The sequence below is a fragment of the Phocoena sinus genome, chromosome 4, assembly GCF_008692025.1.
Source record: "Phocoena sinus isolate mPhoSin1 chromosome 4, mPhoSin1.pri, whole genome shotgun sequence".
NCBI classification, from domain to species: domain Eukaryota; kingdom Metazoa; phylum Chordata; class Mammalia; order Artiodactyla; family Phocoenidae; genus Phocoena; species Phocoena sinus.
This window is the reverse complement of record NC_045766.1, coordinates 117,229,125-117,250,619: the sequence shown is the minus strand read 5'-3', so window position 1 is coordinate 117,250,619 and position 21,495 is coordinate 117,229,125.

The following is a 21,495-nucleotide window of genomic DNA, read 5'->3' as shown; positions in this document are numbered from 1 at the left end:
CTCTCCTCCCACAAGCCTTCTCACTCAGTTGTCCTCACCACCCCTCTCTATGTGGGGCTGGCAGCCTGTGATCCCTCTACCTTGCTCTGTTGGTCCCATCTTACCTTCTTTTCCTTTCTGTCTTGCTTTGATGTCATGGGACCTCATTTCAACCATTCTTTTGCCCACTTTTTTACATCCTAGTCACATTGCCTTTCTATCTATTCCTTTGGCAAATGCTCAGTCCAAGGGTTCCATTTCCCTACATCTAACCTAGACAGCTGAGTATCAATGAAGATGATCCCATAACTGTACACGTTGATGCCCAAACTCAACTAGACCTTCAATATTTTCTGTTTCCCTAGTGAGCTTTCTCCACTCTCTCCTCAAATTTTTCATTCTGCTGTACTCACAACTGACTGATAATCTTGCCTATTTGTTCAGAGAGAAATTATAACTCCATCTTCCTACCACCAAATCTACAAAGAGATGTCCCTGGGAAGAGAAGTTATTTCCCTCCTTAAAGATTAACTCCTGGGGCTTCCCTGGTGGCGCAGTGGTTGAGAATCTGCCTGCCAATGCAGGGGACATGGGTTCGAGCCCTGGTCTGGGAAGATCCCACATGCCGTGGAGCAACTAGGCCCATGAGCCACAGCTACTGAGCCTGCGTGTCTGGAGCCTGTGCTCCGCAGCAAGAGAGGCCGAGATAGTGAGAGGCCCGTGCACCGCGATGAAGAGTGACCCCCGCTTGCCACAACTAGAGAAAGCCCTTGCACAGAAACGAAGACCCAATACAGCCAAAAAATTAATTAATTAATTAATTAATTAAAAAAAAAAAGATTAACTCCTGTATCTGTATTCATGATCCTATCTCTTGCCTTCCTAGAATACTTGCTATGGACTGAATGTTTGTGTCCCTCTTGAATTCATATGTTGAAGAACTAATATCCAGTGTGATGGTAATAGGAGGTGGGGCCTTTGGAAGGTAATGAGGTTTAGATGAGATCACGAGTCTAGGGCCCCCATGATGAGATTAATGCCCTTATGAGATGAGGAGAGCTTCTCTCTACCATATGAGGACACAGCAAGAAGGTTGTATGAAAGCTAGGAAGTAGCACCAAATACCAGATCTACCAGCACCGTGATCTTGACTTCCGAGCCTCCAGAACTGTGAGAATAAGTGTCTGTACCTTCCACCAAGCACTGTTCTTTATGACCACTGCTTTGCAACTAAATCCTTTGAAGGCGTTGTCTATATTTACTGCTTCTAGTACAACTTCACTCATTCTCCAAACCTTGTAAATTTAGCTTTTGTTCTTGCCACTCCGGTTCTTGTCAAAGCCAGCAACAACAGGCTTCCTTGTGGCTAAATCACTGAGATCTTTCCTTGTTTGTCCTCTCTGCTCCTTTTTCCACTGTCGACCACCCTCTTTGGTTCCTTAACACCAAACTCGTTCCACTTCATCTCATTGATTGAAATCTCATATTTCTTTGTAGAATCTTGAAATTTTGATATTTTTCAGAGTTCTATCTTAGATTGTCTTCTCATTTCAATTTTCATATTTCTAGGAAATGTCTCCAACATTTCCTATTGTGGCTTTAATAATCTTCTATCTATATGTTGATGGCCCCAAAGTTCATCTTTTCAGAGGCAAAAATTCTCCTGAATTTTAGGTGTAGAATTCCTCCTTCCTATAAGATGGCTCTTGGATGTTCCATGAACCCATCAAAGTCAACAATTGCAAAACTGAGCTCATCTTTTCTATTAACCTCTTCCATCTCACTTTTCACCCACTGGTGAAAATTGGGAATCTGAGTATCATCCTTGATGGCACATTTTTCTTTACTTTAGGATTCCTATGTATGAGTCAATCCATCTCTGCTTTCTCTACCCCCTTTATGACACCTAATTCAGTCTATCATCTTATTTTCAGTAGCCTCATAAGGGGTTTCCTTTTCTCTGGGCAGATGTCCCTTCAACTTACTCTCCATAGTGCAGACAATGATTTTTCTAAAATGCAAATCATATGCATGTATCACTACTATGCTTAAAAGTACTCACTAACTCTTTTTTTTTTATAACTATAATCTCCATGCTGTACATTACAACCCATGATTTATTTTATAACTGAAAATTTGTACCTTTTGATCCTCTTCACCCATTTCACTCACCCTTGCCTCTGACAACCACCAATCTGTTCTCTCTGTATCTACATATGAGCTAATTTTTCTCTAGATTTCTCATATAAATTGAGATCATATGGTATTTATCTTTCTCTGTCCAACTTATTTCACTTAAAATAATGCCCTCAAAGTCACATATGGCAAGATTTCATTATTTTTTATGACATATTTCATTGTATATAAATACCACATTTTCTTTATTCATTCATCCATTGATGGACACTTAGGCTGCTTCCACATCTTGGCTATTGTAAACAATGCTACAATGAACATGGGGGTGCATATATCTTTTTGAGTTGGTGTTTTCACTTTCTTTGGATAGATACCCAGAAGTGGAATTGCTGGATCATATTGTAGTTCTATTTGTAATTTTTTGAGGAGCCTTCATACTGTTCTCACAGTGGCTGCACCCCAGTTTACATTCTCACCGACAGTGCATGAGGGCTCCCTTTTCTCCACACCCTCACTAACACTTATTATTTCTTGTCATTTTGATAATAGCCATTCTAACAGGTGGGAGGTGATATTGTGGTTTTGATTTGTACTTCCCTGATCAATCGCTGTTTATTACACTGAAGGTAAAGTCCAAATTTTAAAATATGCTTCACATGATCCATTATCTTCTGGGCTGTCTTGACCATTCTTCCTTTTGCTTCTTAATATGCCAACCATTTAGGATTTAAAATATCTCTCTTCTGTTCTCCTCTCCTCCTTTCCCCATTCTCCTCCTTCCCCCATCTGCTGTCTCTCTCTTTTTTCCAGGCCCTTGCACATCCTCTTCCTTCTGTCTTGAATTTTTCACTATACACACACACGTACACACACACACACACACACACACACACACTCCATTACATGCTTCCTCTGGCTAAATTATACATGCACGGTTGAAGGGAATGTAAAATGATATATCTGATATGAAAAACAGTACAATATTTGCCTGAAAATTTTAAATAGAATTATCATAAGATCCGAGAAAATTGAAAGCAAGATCTCAGAAACATATTTGAACACCCACATTCATAACAGCATTCTTCACAATAGTCAAAAGCTGGAGCAATACAATTTTCATTGATGGATGAGATATATACACACAATTGAATATTATTCAGCCTTAAAAAGGATGGAAATTCTGACACATGCTACAATATGAATGAACTGTGAAGACATTATGCTAAGTGAAATAATCCAGCCACTAAAAGAAAAATACTGTATGTTTCCATTTATATGAAGTACCTAGAATAGTCAAATTCATAGAGAAAGAAAGTAGAATGGTGGTTGCCAAGGGTTGATGGGAGGGTGGAAGGGAAATGGATGTTTGTTGTTTAATGGGTATAGAGGGTCAGTTTTGCAAAATGAAGAGTTCTGAAAATTGGCTGCGCAACAATGTGAATGTACTAAACTATACACTTAAAAATAGTTTTGATGGGAAATTTTATGTTACATGTATTTTACATGTATTAAAGTTAAATAACATAATTTAAAATATTTTTAAGGATTTCCAGAATGGTTATCAGCATGCTTTCCTATTAAAGATAAAAATAGCATGTAGATATCAACAAATTGCATGGATACTAAAAATGAATTAAACATTCCCTAGTCTCCACTCCTCCATAAAATTTTTTTGGAGGAGAAACATATCCTTTGCTTCTCCTTATAGAATTTCAGTAAGTAAGTAATTTAACTGATTTATCATTTTCTAAAAAACTGCACTACTGTATACCTGTTATAAGTGATGCAAAAGATTGTGATAATATTCCATTACAGTATTCACAAAATAAAAGTAATATATTACTTGAGATGCATTGTACATATATTTTTCAGCATTATAGCCATATTTACTCCAATATTTGTTTTCTAGAAATTATGGAATTCTATAGTAATCGCACTCTAGCATTGAAGGGGTGAGTGCACTTAGAACAATTAATGGGAATTGACTAGTCAACCATATGGGCAGAGTGAACCTTAAGGTTCACTTAGTGTCAGAGAATACAAATTATCTAAGATTTGCATGAATCACTGTAGCTACTATGCAGGTGCCTATCACCTTAATTCTTGTGCTACAAAATGTCTATAGTAAACAAGCTCAAGATGGCCCCAGTGTTCTTGGACTCCTGTTTTTTATGTTCATGAAATCTCCTTCCCTCGAGTGTGGGCTTCTAATGAATAGAATATAGCAGAAATGATAAGATGTCACTTCCTAAATAGGTTAAAAGAATAGGCTTCCATCTTGGTTGCCTTATTTCTCTGTCTCTTTGTCTCTCTGTATCTGTCTTTCTCTTTCTCTCTCTCTCTGTTTCTCTCTGCCCTTTCTCAGGGGAAACAAGCTGCAGTATTGTGAATAACCCTATGGAGAAGCCCACATGAAAAGGAAGTGGTATCTGGAGATAACAAGCAATGAGGATCAAAAGCCATGTGAGTGAACTCAGAAGTGGATCTGAGAAGACTCTGAGTTCAGTTGAATTTAGTCCCAGCCAACATCTGATTGCATCTTTTTTCTTTTTTTTTTTTGAGATTTTAAATAAATTTTATTGTTAAGGGAAAAAGTTATTATATAATTTACAGTGTAATCACCTATTAAAACTAGCAGTAGGGCATAGGGAGAAAGAGCTTCTGGGGGAGGCAGTGGTTCCTGTTTTTAAAGGTTCTTCCCATGTACAAGCCACAATATTCATTATTTTAGTTCAGTAAATGGATTAGATCACCAAGCAATGAACAGGGTCCCTCTTGTATGCCATGTTACCAGAGATAGGAAAAATCATCTCTTTACTTGATTTCCATGGACATAGACTCCAAAATACATGCTCTGCTGAAAATTAGGGGAGATAGGTGTGTTTGGCAATGTCAATAGAAACAATTATAAAGAGAATGTTAGAAAAAATATATCATTAAATGTCTCTTGGCCTATCCTATAATAACGTTTCATTGCTTTCTAAAGACTTTCATTTATCTCTTTAGAGAGCCTCCATCCTTTGGCTTCATCCAAATACTGTCTTTCCCACTTTATTTATTTATTTAACATGTTTATTGGAATATAATTGTTTTACTATATTGTGTTACTTTCTGGTGTACAAAAATGTGAATCAGCTATACATAAACATATATCCCCATATCCCTTCCCTCTTGCACCTCCCTCCCACCATCCTTATCCCACCCCTCTAGGTGGTCACAAAGCACCGAGCTGATCTCCCTGTGCTATGCTGCTGCTTCCCACTATCTATTTTACATTTGATAGTATATATAAGTCCATGCCACTCTCTCACTTTGTCCCAGCTTACCCTTCCCATTCCCCGTGTCCTCAAGTCCGTTCTCTACATCTGTGTCTTTATTCCTGTCCTGTCCCTAGGTTCTTCAGAGCCATTATTATTTTTTACATTCTCTATATATGTGTTAGCATACAGTATTTGTTTTTCTCTTTCTGACTTACTTCACTCTGTATGAGAGGCTCTAGGTCCATCCACCCCACTACAAATAATTTAATTTCGTTTCTATTATGGTTAAGTAATATTCCATTGTATATATGTGCCACATCTTCTGTATCCATTCATCTGTCGATGGACACTTAGGTTGCTTCCATGTCCTGGCTATTGTAAATAGAGCTGCAATGAACATTTTGGTACATGACTCTTTTTGAATTATGGTTTTCTCAGGGTATATACCCAGTAGTAGGATTACTAGGTCATATGGTAGTTCTATTTTAATTTCTTAAGGAACCTCCATATTGTTCTCCATAGTGGCTGTAATAATTTACATTCCCACCAACAGTGCAAGAGGGCTCCCTTTTCTCCACATCCTCTCCAGCATGTATTGTTTGTAACATTTTTGATGATGGCCATTCTGACTGGTGTGAGGTGATACTTCACTGTAGCTTTGATTTGCATATTTCTAATGATTAGTAATGTTGAGCATCCTTTCATGTGTTTGTCGGCAATCTGTATATCTTCTTTGGAGAAACATCTATTTAGGCCTTCTGCCCATTTTTGGACTGGGTTGTTTGTTTATTTGATATTGAGCTGCATGTGCTGCTTGTAAATTTTAGATATTAACCCTTTGTGAGTTGCTTCATTTGAAAATAATTTTTCCCATTCTGAGGGTTGTATTTTTGTCTCATTTATGGTTTCCTTTGTTGTGCAAAAGCTGTTAAATTTCATTAATTCTCATTTGTTTATTTTTGTTTTTATTTCCATTATTCTAGGAGGTGGGTCAAAAGAGATCTTGCTGTGATTTATGTCAAAGAGTGTTCTTCCTATGTTTTCTTCTAGGAGTATTATAATGTCCGGTCTTACATTTAGGTCTTTAATCCATTTTGAGTTTATTTTTGTGTATGGTGTTAGGGAGTGTCCCAATTTCATTCTTTTACATGTAGCTGTCTACATGTTATTGAAGAGTTATTGAAGAGGCTGTCTTTTCTCCATTCTATATTCTTGCCTCCTTTATCAAAAATAAGGTGACCATATGTGCGTGGGTTTATCTCTGGGCTTTCTAACATGTTCCATTGATGTATATTTCTGTTTTTGTGTCAGTACCCTATTGTCTTCATTACAGTAGCTTTGTAGTCTAGGCTGAAGTCAGGGAGCCTGATTCCTCCAGCTCCATTTTTCTTTCTCAAAATTGTTTTGGCTATTCATGGTCTTTTGTGTTTCCATACTAATTGTGAAATTTTTCATTCTAGTTCTGTGAAAAATACTATTGGTAGCTTGATAAGGATTGCACTGAATCTGTACATTGCTTTGGGTAGTATAGTCATTTTCACAATGTTGATTCTTCCAATCCAAGAACATGGTATATCTCTCCATCTGTCTGTATCACCTTTAATTTCTTTCATCAGTGTCTTATAATTTTCTGCATATATGTCCTTTGTCTCCTTAGGTAGGTTTAATCTCTTTTTTACAATGGAAGTGCAACAAATGGGAGTGTTTCCTTAATTTCTTTTTCAGATTTTTCATCATTCGTGTAAAGGAATGCCAGTGATTTCTGTGTATTAATTTTGTATCCCACTACTTTACCAAATTCATTGATTAGATCTAGTAGTTTTCTGATAGCATTTTTAGGATTCTCTATGTATAGTATCATGTCATCTGCAAACAGTGACAGCTTAACTTCTTTTCCAATTTGGATTCCTTTTATTTCTTTTTCTTCTATGATTGCTGTGGCTAAAACTTCCAAAACTATATTGAATAATAGTGGTGAGAGTGGACAGCCTTGTCTTGTTTCTGATCTTAGTGGAAATGGTTTCAGTTTTTCACCATTGAGGATGATGTTGGTTGTGGGTGTGTCATATATGGCCTCTATTTTGTTGAGGTAAGTTCCCTCTATGCCTACTTTCTGGAGGGTTTTCTTCATAAATGAGTGTTGAATTTTGTCGAAAGCGTTCTCTGCATCTACTGAAATGATCTAATTGTTTTTCTCCTTCAATTTGTTAATATGGTTTATCACATTGATTGATCTGAGTATTTTGAAGAATCCTTGCATTCCTGGGATAAACCCCACTTGATCTAGGTGTATGATCCTTTTAATGGGCTGTTGGATTCTGTTTACTAGTATTTTGTTGAGGATTTTTGCATCTATGTTAATCAGTGATATTGGCCTGTAGTTTTCATTCTTTGTGACATCTTTGTCTGGTTTTGTATCAGGGTGATGGTGGCCTCATAACATGAGTTTGGGAGTGTTCCTCCCTCTGCTATATTTTGGAAGAGTTTGAAAAGGATAGGTGTTAGCTCTTCTCTAAATGTTTGATAGAATTCACCTGGGAAGCCCTCTGGTCCTGGGCTTTTGTTTGTTGGAAGATTTTTAATAACAGTTTCAATTTCAGTGCTTGCGATTGGTCTGTTTATATTTTCTATTTCTTCCTGATGCATTCTTGGAAGGTTGTGCATTTGTAAGAGTTTATCCATTTCTTCCAGGCTGCCCATTTTATTGGCCTACAGTTGCTTTTAGTAATCTTTCATGATCCTTTGTATTTCTGCAGTGTCAGCTGTTACTTCTCCTTTTGCATTTCTAATTCTATTGATTTGAGTTTTCTCCCTTTTTTTATTGGTGAGTCTGGCTAATTTTTTATCAATTTTGTTTATCTTCTCAAAGAACCAGCTTTTAGTTTTATTGACCTTTGCTACTGTCTCCTTCATTTCTTTTTCATTGATTTTTGATCTGTTATTTATGATTTCTTTCCTTCTGCTAACTTTGGGGTATTTTTTGTTCTTCTTTCTCTATTTGTTTTAGTTGTCAGGTTAGGTTGTTTATTTGAGATTTTTCTTGTTTCTTGAGGTAGGATTATATTGCTATAAACTTCCTTCATAGAACTGCTTTTGCTGCATCCCATAGGTTTTGGGTCTTCGTGTTTTCATTGTCTCCAGGTATTTTTTGATATCCTCTTCGATTTCTTCAGTGATCTTGGTTGTTTAGTAGTGTATTGTTTAGCCTCCATGTGTTTTTTACAGTTTTTTTTTTTTTTCCTGTAACTGATATCTAGTCTCATAGTGCTGTGGTTGGAAAAGATACTTGATAAAATTTCAATTTTGTTAACTTTACCAAGGCTTGATTTGTTAACCAAGATATGATCTATCCTGGAGAATGTTCCGTGACCACTTGAGAAGAAACTGTATTCTGTTGTTTTTGGATGGAATGTCCTCTAAATATCAACTAAGTCCATCTTGTGTAATGTGTTGCTTAAAGCTTGTTTTTCCTTATTTATTTTCATTTTGGATGATGTGTACATTGGTGAAAGTGGGGTGTTAAAGTCCCCGGCTATTATTGTGTTAGTGTCGATTTCCTCTTTTATGGCTGTTAGCATTTGCCTTATGTATTGAGGTGCTCCTATGTTGGAGGCATAAGTATTTACAATTGTTCTATCTTCTTCTTGGATTGATCCCTTGATCATTATGTAGTGTCCTTCTTTGTCTCTTATAATAGTCTTTACTTTAGAGTTTGTTTTGTCTGATATAAAAATTGCTACTCCAGCTTTCTTTTGATTTCCATTTGCATGGAATATCTTTTTCCATCCCCTTACTTTGAGCCTGCATGTTTCCCTAGGTCTGAAATGGTTCCCTTCTAGACAGCATATATACAGGTCTTGTTTTTGTATCCATTCAGCCAGTCTATGTCTTTTGGATGGAGCATTTAATCCATTTACATTTAAGGTAATTATCATTTTGTATGCTCCTATTACCATTTTATTAATTGTTTAGGGTTTGTTTGTCAGTCTTTTCCTTCTATTGTGTTTCCTGCCTAGAGAAGTTCCTTTAGCATTTATTGTAAAGCTGGTTTGTTGGTACTGAATTCTCTTAGCTTTTGCTTGTCTGTAAAGGTTTTAATTTCCCCATTGGATTTGAATGAGATCCTTTCTGGGTAGAGCAATCTTGGTTGTAGGCTTTTCCCTTTCATCACTTTAAATATGTCCTGCCACTTTCTTCTGGCTTACATTGTTTTTGCTGAAAGATCAGCTGTTAACCTTTTGGGGATTTCCTTGTATGTTATTTGTTGCTTTTTTCTTGCTGCTTTTAATATTTTTTATTTGTATTTAATTTTTGATAGTTTGATTAATATGTGTCTTGGCATGTTTCTCTTTTGATTTATCCTGTATGGGACTCTCTTCACTTCCTGGACTTGATTGACTATTTCTTTTCCCATGTTATGGAAGTTTTCAACTATAATCTCTTCAAATATTTTCTCAGACCATTTCTTTTTCTCTTCTTCTTCTGGGACCCCTATTATTTGAATGTTAGTGCAGTTAATGTTGTCCCACAGGTCTCTGAGAGTGTTCTCAATTATTTTCATTCTTTTTTCTTCATCCTGCTCTGTGGTAGTTATTTCCACTATTCTATCTTCCAGGTCATTATCCGTTCTTCTGCCTCAGTTATTCTGCTATTGATTCCTCCTAGAGAGTTTATAATTTCATTTGCTGTGTTGTTCATCATTGTTTATTTGCTCTTTAATTTTCTAGGTCCTTGTTAAATGTTTCTTGTATTTTCTCAATTCTATTTCCAAGATTTTGGATCACCTTTACTATCATTATTCTGAATTCTTTTTCAGGTAGACTGCCTATTTCCTCTTCATTTGTTTGGTCTGATGGGTTTTTACCTTGCTCCTTCATCTGTTGCATATTTCTCTGTCTTCTCATTTTGTTTAGCTTACCTTGTTTGGGGTCTCCTTTTCATAGACTGGAGGTTCATAGTTCCCATTGTTTTTGGTGTCTGCCTGCAGTGGGTGACTTTGGTTCAGTGGCTTGTGTAGGCTTCCTGGTGGGGTGGGCTGGTGTCTGTGCTCTGGTGGGTGGGGCTTGATCTTGTCTTTCTAGTGGGCAGACCTATATGTCTGGCAGTGTTTTGGGGTGTCTGTGAACTTAGTATGACTTTAGGCAGCCTCTCTGCTAATGGGTGGGGTTGTGTTCCTGTCTTGCTAGTTGTTTGGCATGGGGCGGCCAGCACTGGATCTGGCTGGCTGTTGGGTGGAGCTGGGTCTTAGCGTTGAGACAGAGATCTCTGGGAGAGCTTTTGACAATTGATATTACATGAGGTTGGGAGGTATCTGGTGGTCCAATATACTGAACTCAGCTCTCCCACCTCAGAGCCTCAGACCTGATACCAGGCCAGAGCACCAAGACCCTATCAGCCACAGGCCTCAGAAGAAAAATAAAGAAAGGAAAAAAATTAAAATTTATTTTAAAAAAATTAATAGTAATAATAAAAATGGAGGAGAGCAACCAAACCAGTAAACAAATCCACCAATCATAACAAGTGCTAAAAACTAAACTAAGATAAACATAAAAATCAGAAGCAAATCAGTCACAGACAGCAAACCCCAAGTCTACAGTTGCTCCCAAAATCCATTGCCTCAATATTTTGATGATTCATTGTCTATTCAGGTATTCCACAGATGCTGGGTACATCAAGTTGTGGGGATTTAATCCACTGCTCCTGAGGCTGCTGGGAGAGATTTCCCTTTCTCTTCTTTGTTCGCACAGCTCCTGGGGTTCAGCTTTCATTTTGGCCCTGCCGCTGCATGTAAGTTGCCCTCAGGCCTCTTTACCCCGCCCAGACAGGAGGTGGTTAAAGCAGCGGCTGATTATGTGGCTCTTGCTCATTCAGGTCAGGGGGAGGGAGGGGTACAGTAGTTATAATTGGAATGTGGCGTAAGCCTCTGGCGGCAGAGGCTGGCATGGTGTTGCAAAAACCTGAGGTGCGCCTTGTGTTCTCCTGGGGAAGTTGTCCCTGGATCATGGGGTCCTGGCAGTGTTGGGCTGCACAGGCTCCTTGGGTGGGGGCGGGGCTGTGGATAGTGACCTGTGCTTGCACAGAGGCTTCTTGGTGGCTGCAGCAGCACTAACGTTTCATGCCTGTTTCTGGGGTCCAACCTGATGCCTGCGGCTTGTGCCCGTCTCAGGAGATCGCTTAAGCAGTGCTCTGCCTTCTGTGTACACAGGGGGAAGGAATCCCCTCTCCTCACCCACCCTAAAATAATGGTCTCTTGGCTCTTCAGCAGGTCCAGACCTTTTCCCGGACTCCCTCCTGGCTAGCTGTGGTGCACTATCTACCTAAGACTGTCTTCACACAGCCAACCCCAGTCCTCTCCCTGGCGTCTGACCTCCTAAGCCTGAGCCTCAGCTCCCAGCCCCAGTCAGCCCCGGCGGGTGAGCAGACAAGCCTCTAGGGCTGGTGAGTCTTGGTTGGCACTTATCCTCTGTGCGGGAATCTCTCCACTTTGCCCTCTGCACCCCTGTTGTTGCGTTCTCTTGCATGGCTTTGAAGTCCAAACCCTGTCTCCACCAGAGAAGGGACTTCTTAGTGTGTGGAAACTTTTCCTCCTTCATAGCTCCCTCCCAGAGGTGTAGGTCCCATCCCTATTCTTTTGTCTCTGTTTTTTCTTTTGCCCTACCCAGGTACATGAGGATTTTCTTGCCTTTTGGGAGGTCTGAGGTCTTCTGCCAGCGTTCAGTAGGTGTTCTGTAGGAGTTGTTACACATGTAGATGTATTTTTGTTGTATTTGTGGAGAGGAAGGTGATCTCCACATCTTACTCCTCCACCATCTTGAAGGTCCCCCCGGATTTCATCTTACGAGAGACCCTGTCAGGCCCTGACTTAGAGGCACCCTGATAAGCTGTGCCTAGATATCTAATCCACAGAAGCTATGAGATAATAAATATCTCTTGTTTAAAGCTGGTGAATTGGGGGATAATTTGTTATACAGTGATAAATAATGAATACATTATTGAATGTATCAAATATAATAAACTGTTAAAAGTAATGTTTTGCATAAACTTTTCATACATTTTTAGGTAAAGCTACCTACATACATACATACATACATCTTTGGCATAGTTTCTATCCTTTTCCCTTGTCCCAGTTCCTATACTGTTATGATGATCTAGCTTCTGATGTTTGGATCATGCATGTTCAGCCTTATCTAATCAGCCACATTATTTTAGCCTTGTTTATCATCTTTTTAATGTTCTTAATAATCTCTCTCTCTTTTTTTTTCTTTCCTCAATCTGAATTAGAACATATATTTTTCCAGTCTGCTTCCAATTCTTTAAGAATATCAGGATAAAACAGTACATATTTATGAGCAAAAGGTGTTTAAGTGGTGTAGTTAATAAAGACAATTCATTTGGTGGTTGGGTCCTCAAATACATCAATCAACAACAGAATGAATTCTTTGGTCCCTATTGTGAACTTATTTCTCGTCCTCAAGAAGCACTATTATTACTTACCAGGATTATGTTAATAGCTTCCTAATTGGTTGTCATCCTTCTACACTTACTTCTCTTCAGTCTATTTGTAACACAGAAGCCAGAATGACTGATTCTGTTAAAACATAGATCAGACCATGTCTTTCTTCTGTTCAATACCCTTCAATGGCTCTTCATTCTACTCAGAGTAAAAGACATTAGAGTACCCTAAATTGTCCCCTAGTCCCAATCTTTTAATCCTATAATCCATGAACTCTTTACCAAAAGACCAGGCCCCATCTCCCTTCAGCCACACCCTGATCTTTAATCGCATTTTCCAGGGACACTCCCACTTTAGGGCCTTTGCTCTAGTTATAGCCTCTGCCTGAACTTTGCCCAGATATGCTCTTGGCTAGCTTATTACCTCTTTCAGGTCTTGATCACAATTTCACCTCCTCAAAGAAACCTATTTTGACCTTTACCAAATATTCTAACTCCCCACATCCTGCCCCAGCCTTCAGGGTTCACCATCACTTATCATCTTCTAATCTACTAAATATTGCCTTATTATTTGTCACATTTACGGTTTATTATCTTTCACCATTGGACAGTAAGCTCCATGAGATCCATGAGATCTTTGTTTTGTTCACTGTTATATCTCAATCACCTAGACCATTACCAGGTGCATAGTAAGTGCTCGTTAAATATTCATTGCACTAAATTGTGAACAACTTAAATTGATTTGCCCTTTCAGCTCTCAAAACATGACCACTCATAACAAAGTATTAATAAGTAAGTAAAAATTATGAAAAGTTTTACTACTGCATAAAGAAAAACACTCTAGCTGCAGAGTCCTTGCTTTCCCTCAAAACAAGAACCTGATGAAGCATATTAACAAATGGGGACATGATTTATTCATTACCATTTGCAACATCTTGACTGAGAAAATTAAATTGTTTTGTAGATGCTTCATACACCCTGGGACCTTTTCAATTTCTTTGCTTTTTTTCACTGTTCTTCCCTCGTTAATTTTTCTTGTTTTCTTAAAAGGACTATAGGAGAGTAAGCAATATTCTGCTCCTTTGGCAAATAATTGATCGCTTGGCCTCTTGAACTCCTCCATGGAGTGTGTCTCCACAGGTTTACTTAGCATCCTGAAAGGAGTGATGGAATTGGAGAGCAATTTCTTATGGGAAACCATGCAAAAAAAATAAGAGTAAATGCTTCTTATTTTGGCCACAGTGCAAGATAAAACAGATGACCAGCAAAAGACACTTTCCAACATAAATTTTTAAAAACATATTTTACTGATCTTCTTTGTCTCAGGGGGGAAAGATGCTTGTCAACTCACCCTTTCTGTTGCTCTTCATATCAGCATTAACATCAAATCACAGATTAGAAATAGAAGAGGCACATTTGGGGATTTTTTAAATTATTGAGATATAATTCACACATAACATCGTGTTAGTTTCAGTTGTACAATATAATGATTCGATATATGTGTATACTATGAAATGATTACTACAGTAAGTAAATTCACTGCCAATTACATCCTTTTTTTTAACCTCTGTGTTTTTAGTGCTTCACCTTAGAATTAGCTTTGTAGTTAGCTTTCACATTATGATGAAAACTATACTTATATATTATCTCATGTTTAAATATTTCCCATATACATATTGTTTTTCATCATCTTTTCCATTAAACAAAATCCTCAGTATTTAACCTATACAGGTTGCCTTTCAGAGATCTCATAATGTTATAGTAAAATAAAGCCATGATGATAATGAAAAAAAGAAAAGAAAGAACACATTATTCTCTAAATTTTAAATGATAAAGTAGATTATAAAAATCAAAATCAAATTCCTTTGTACTTAAGGAAAGTACAAAGACTTATTGAAATAAGTAAAGCCTTATTGAAACATCATAGATCAAATGCTTTCTAAAATATCTTTATAATAAAAATTTGTGTATAATAAAAATATTTCCAAACCTTAGCTTGTGATCTAATAATTGTAAGCAAGAATATCTAATACAACTAAATTCTAGACCAGGAGTTAGCAAATTTGTTGCCTCTTTTTGTAAATAAAATATTTGGAGCATACACGTGTCCATTCCTTTGTGTGTTGTCTGTAACTGTTTTTGTGCTACAACAGTAGAGTTTAATAGCTGTGACAGAGACTGTATGACCTGCAAACCTAAAATATGTACTATCTGGCCCTTTACAGAAAAAAATTTGCTGACCTCCTGTTATAGACAAATAAAAAATTGAGGCAGTTCTTTATATTTCAGTACACTGAAATTAACCTCATGTTCCCTTCTATCATTTAATAGGGAGGGAGAACTTGGAAAAATTTCAGAGTTTTCTGGCTGTGAGTAGTTAGTACAAATTGACCAGGACAAGACAGAAAGAATATTGGCCACATTAGCTGCTCATTCTGGCCACACACATGTCCCCATATTATCCCTCTGTTCTCTACTAAGTCTTCTCACTAAGTACCTGAGACACGTGAGTCTTCCTTGAGCTCTTACTGTCAACAGAAATGTTGATTTTTCTCTCACGACCTTCTGACTTTACTTTCTCTCCTAAATTGATCTTCTCTCTTCAGACTGTGGTTGGGTGCACTTGTCTGCTGGTTTGGCCTGGATGTATTCTGTGATTCTCTGAGCTACTTTGCCCTCCATGGCTGGGTGCCAAGATGCTGGCTCTTGGTCTTTATTCTTAAGCCTTAAACTTCAATTACTGTTTCAAATTCTGATTTTTAGATTCCCGTCTCAGGCTGCCCTTTCTGTTCTGTTCCCCAACCACACAAGAGACAGTGAGTAATAAAGGACCCAGATAGCATTTTGATGTGTTTAACAGGTCATTAGAGGAAAACCATAGGAACCAGAATTACTTAGTCTCAAGGAGAAAGGGCAAGCAGAAAATTAAGGTTGCTAAATTCTGAAATTCTACAAATATGTGCCATATGGAGAAAGAGAATCAGTTATTTTGTATAATCACAGAGAGATGGATGTGAACAAACTTAGTAAACACGAGGATTGGGCTAAAACAGTATGAAAAATGTTGTCAAGAATCACAAATTTTCAAGGTGGAAAAATTCTATAAACAAGGTAAATCTCAGTATCTTGGGATATTCAGTAGGTACTAAAGCTTAAAATCAGCAGACAATGTTGATGACGTATAAAATTTCCTTGAAATGTATGGTTGAAGCAATAGCTCTCATGTTATTTTTACTGAGGAAAGGCCAGAGGCAAAGCAGAAAAGTTATATTTCACAACATTTAAAAGAAACAACTACCATGAAAAAAATACTGTTTTACAAACAAACTCTTTAGTGCTTTCTTTTAGATTACCTAATCTTCAGGTTACACTAAGAAAGGATTTTTTTTACTCTAAAATAATAAAAATAATTTTCTATATTCTTAAGTATGTTTATAATTTTAATTTTACATTCTAGAGTTTATTTTGTTTGTTTTTAGTTCTCTTTTTTAAGCATTTGCTAGCTTTTCTGATCCATTTATTGAATACCTCATTTTTATTCACCGATTTTAAGTACTGTACTGACTTTAGAGTATTTCTAATTCCCTGTACCATTCATGGACTCTACACAGATCCACTGGTCTGTAGGAAACCTTATATATGTCCACAATAGTCAGTTTACATTTGGAAATAGCATATTTTACTATCCATTATAGCACGTTTTCTTCATTCATCATTTTGCTCAAAAAAATCCTGGTTATTGTCCTACCTATATTCTTGCTGATCAACTTTATAATATATGTAATTCAATTTTGTAAACTATACATGCATATTTTATGTACACATTGCATACAGTGTTTATAATGCTCTGAAAAAAATTCTGCAGGCAAACATCAAACTGATCATGTTGGCTTTCTCAAGGAGGGTGAAGGGGTGATGGTTGTGGAATGGAAAGGGCATGATTACTAGGGTGATGGGGTCAGTTGTGTGACTCAGATTTGGATGTTGGGGAAAAGCATTTTAAGAGCAGTAATTTGTATAGAATTTGAAGACACATAGAAATTAGTGATATGAAGAAGGAAAGGAGAACATTTGAAGTAGAAGAAAAAAATCATAATCAAGGTGATATGTCTTCAAAGAACTGCTATTCAGGATGGTTTAAGCTCTGGGGAATATCTAAAGCTTTAGCTGAATGCTTGGGTGAGAGTCACAGTATAAAAGGCAGTCATGCCAAAATTAGAAGCTTGAACATTTTATGACCCTTTGGATAAATCACCAAAAAATTTTAAACAAGGTATTGTCATGATCAAGTTTCACCCTTAAAATGTCATTCTGATGTTTGAAGGAGGCATATAGGACATTATGTAGCAGGCTACCACAATAATCCATGTGTAGATCATAACCTTGGTCTTCATGTAGTCTAGTTTCTTTGTGATGTCATAATCAAATAAACACAAATTTTGTGGCAAGTATATTTAAATGCAATGTAAGACTTTATTAGAATTTCAGGAACAGTGTAAGAATCCTTTTTTTACCCATCTTTCTATATCCCTCCAACCCTAGAACTACACCAAAAACTTTCTTCCATCCTCAATTCAAGTGTGGGCTCCAGGATTTCTTTTCACTCATCTCCCTGCCTTCCTGGATGTGTTCTTTCTTCCCATTACCTTTTTCTCTCCCTTAGTTCTGTTTCTGGTTATTTCCAACTCTCAATTATTTTAACCCATTATCACTATGTGCATAGCAGATGGTTCGTAAGTATTTCTTGCAAAGGAGAAGAGGACATACTGCAAATACACATAAATCATTTTTATCTTTGTTAAACAGTAGAAAAGTGATTAGCGACTATTCTCTCATAGTGGTCTTAGAGGTAGAGAAGAGGGATGGATATCAAAGTAATAATGGAACTAGAGTGAGGGAAATTGGGTGTGGAATAACAGAGATAAAGTACTGAGGGGGAAAAGTGGAGCTTGTCCAGAAATACTCTCCATGTCTCTAGCTAGGAAATGAGATCATTGGGAGGTACTTTTGACTAAGCAAGAGAATGTCACGGGAGAAGAGTTAGAGGGTACACGATGAATTCAGCTTTGTAAAGGTTGATTTTAAAGTGTTTTAGATTACCTAAGAAAAGCTCTCCAGGTACAGATGGAGAAATGAGACTGTGCCTTAGAAGAAGAGTGGACTTGCGATTCATCATTGTAAAGGTGATAGTCCAACCAGAGAATAGGGCTCAGAGGTCTGAGGGAAAAATGCAAGATAAAGAATAAGATAGAAGACAAAGAGTTTCCAAAAGTCTACGAAAGTTAGAGCAGAGAAGAAGGTGGAAAAGAAGCAGATGAGGGAGGAAAATGCTTCTTGTTGAAAGTGTCAGATATTACAGAGAAGTTGAGAACCTCATGAGCTAAGAATTGGAAATAGCAGAAATAGGCTTAAGAATTGTCCATTGCATTTGACCCCATTAAGAACCATTTCAGTGGAGATGGGACTGCAGGCTGATTAGTAACAGGGGTATTAACTACACTTTCAATGCTTTTGTTTGTGAGGAAAGATACTGAGTTGAAATGAGAATCTAGAAGTCAGCTCTTAGGTAAAAGGGGCTATGTGGATGAGCAGCCTCTTTTCAAGAGGACCAAAATAGATGTCTCATCTTAAGGGAGAACCAGGGTTAAGACATAGTAGTTAGACTGAGGGGGAGCTGGTGAAGTGCTTGAATGAAAAGGGACATTTATTTATAGTAGAATGTCGGTTCTATATGGCACTGTGGGAAGAATTTAATATGACTCTCTAGGCATATGTGCTAGAAACTGCAGGGTGGTGAGGAGAGAAGACTTTGTTCCTGCCTCGAAGAAGATAATCGTCCAGTAGAGATACTCATCTAGGTAACAAATATTTAATAAGAACCTACTATGTGCTTGGAGACACTGTTCCAAGCACTGAGGGTACAGTAGGAGGTACAAAACAAGGTCTAGGTCCTCGGAGAGATTGTATTCCAGTAGAAGAAGACATGCACACAAAGAAATTCTTTAACCATTTATAGAGCTATGATAGCTGCCTTGCCCCACAGAATTGATAAGTTCTTCCATCTTTGTTTCTATTAAGCCCTCCATAGGAAGCAAACATGGAAGGATATGTCAATGTTACGGGGAAAGGCAGATAGGAGGAGGCAGGTGGAGATTCTCCTTTGCAAAGAAGGGTATAAAGATTGAGACGAGTCTTGAAAGAAGAGTAGGTATTCACCAGATGGAACATGTAGGGAAAGGCAGGACAGGCAGAGGGAGCGATATGAGCACAGGCTAGGAGTTTGGCAGGAAAATGGAGTGAGAATGGGAAGATGAGTCATGGGAGAGGAACAAAGAGTAGGATGAGGATTAGGGTGTGAGAGGGCAGAGGACGGTTGGAGCATGCATTTTGGGTAGAGGCCAGGGATGGCAGGAATGAAAAGCTTTGTAGGATTAAGTGGCCCCAAGGTTCTGAAAGCCTCTGGCTTAGAGTGGTGTTCACCCTGGCACAAAGAGAGACATGACCGGTGCTACTGTCAGTGGCCCAACCCAGTCAGCAGGCTCGGTTAGGGTGCCAAAATGGATGCCTCGGAAAAGTGATCTGTGCTTCTGTTGAGCTTGGCCCAGCTTGGCTGGAAGGACGGTGCAGGCATGATGGGAGCATATGGAAAGTGAAAGATTCCACAGAGTCTCATGGGTGCACAGTTATGTAGAGGCATCTGAGCAGACACTCCCACACGTCCTCTGCCTCGCTACATCACCATGGGCGAGGGAGTCTTATTTCCCTAAAAGGTCCAGTTCTTGTCCAGAATGAAGGGAGTCAGAATCAATGAGCCCTTAGGTCCCTTTTAGCACTGAAATTCTAAGAATCTACTTGAGCAAAACTTCTTGAGATAAGGAAATGTGCTTTCCTTATTTTTCTAAATTTACTTTGGAACAACTCTTTTCTTGTATGTGAAACAAAACCTTCTAGTAAAGGACTCAACACATAATAGAAGTGCAATCAATATGTAATCAATTGATTCATTTCATACTGGCAGGAAACATTAAAATGTAACGAGTTGTTATAAGTAAGCTCCAGGTACAAATAATACAAGCCATACTTGGCGTTATCATTTTTTTCTCTTTATGTTTTACTTTGGTTGCCTGGCTACAAATGTTTCCAAGCTTTTACTCTTTCTGATTTTTCAGCTGGTAAATCAGCATGCAAATTAACCTGCACCCAAAGATGTGGGTCCTGAAAGCAGGAGGGCTGGGGATAAAGAAACGTTTTTATAAAGTTTTTCAAATTTAAGAATATTTACTACCCTGAAGTCTATCGTTATTTTGTTCAAATAAATATTGGAGTATCAACAGAAAATTTAGGAGAGGATAAAATATCAGGGAAACTGAATCATTTGAATTTATCTTCATGTGTGTTCCAAATCTTCTGAGTTTGGGAGGGATGTCTCCCTGTCATTTTCTCACCTTTATAATAAGTTTTAGTCTATTTTCTCCTTCTATCATTCCAGCATTTCTCTGACCCAATTTGATTCCCCTTTTATTAATGTTTACCCTCCTCCCTATAGTGAGTCTGTTGCGATTTCATTCATATGTTCTTCATTCCTTTGTAGATAATACCCGTAGTGACCAAAAATGAACTCAAATCCTGACTCACAGAGGCCCCCTGGACGGTCTGGTCTTATGGAAACCTTGGCTACTGCTCCTTGATTGCCCTGCCATTTGTCATTATTCTTTGTTTACAGTCTTTGAGCCAGTTTTCAATCCATGCGACAGCACTTCTGTCCAAATCAATTTGTATTAATTTTTCAAGTCAGATTTCGCAAGGCACTGCAGTCAGTGGATTCCGGAGGTCCAGGCATATTACATGTTTCCTTCATCCAGTGATTTTGTAATGAGATATTTTTTTAAGTGGGGGTAGGGAGGAGATCGTGTTTCTCCAGCATGATCTTCCTGCACTGTCTCACCAGCCAGTGACAATTCATGTGTTCAGGTATTGACGCCGGCGCGAATTTAATACCTATGATAAAGTGGAGGATTTTTTAAAATGGAACTGAAATGCCAGCTGCTCCTCGCTTTCCTCGCACCATATTGTCTAATGAAGTGGCCCCTTTTTCAGCGGCTCCAGCCAGGAATCTCTGAGTCATTTTTGATCCTCTTTTATCCTTTCATCAACATTTGATGCTTGGAACGAAGCCAAATTATGAGAGCGCATCAGACTCCCTCTCCCTGGCTCCGCATCCCTCTCTCTCCCTCCTGCGCTCAGTTATTAACGTTCCCGCAGCCCTAAACTCATTTCTAACCAGCTGCACCTCTGCAGTTCTTTGTTCTTTGGTCCAACGTGGTCACTCGGCTGTTGCAAACTGTTTTAAAATCAGCTGGTCAAGTCGACCCCGGAGCCATGGGCAAAGCCTCATTACTCAGGCGCTTCGCTTTCTTGAAATTGTTCAGAAGCCTTGGCTCCTGTGGTCCCTCATTGTCTTCACCTTTTTCACTGGGCTGGGAGCAAACGCAGTTCTCTGGAATTCACTGCCATTGTTTCAGGTCTTAAGACATTTAATCTCAATAAAAATCTAGCAGATTTTGTGTGTTGGTGGGCAGGGGCAGAGTTGTGGAGTTCTTGCCTGTGCTATCTAGGAGTACTGTCATTTTAATAGTTCTCAGAGTCTTGTGCTATTTTAAAACAAAAA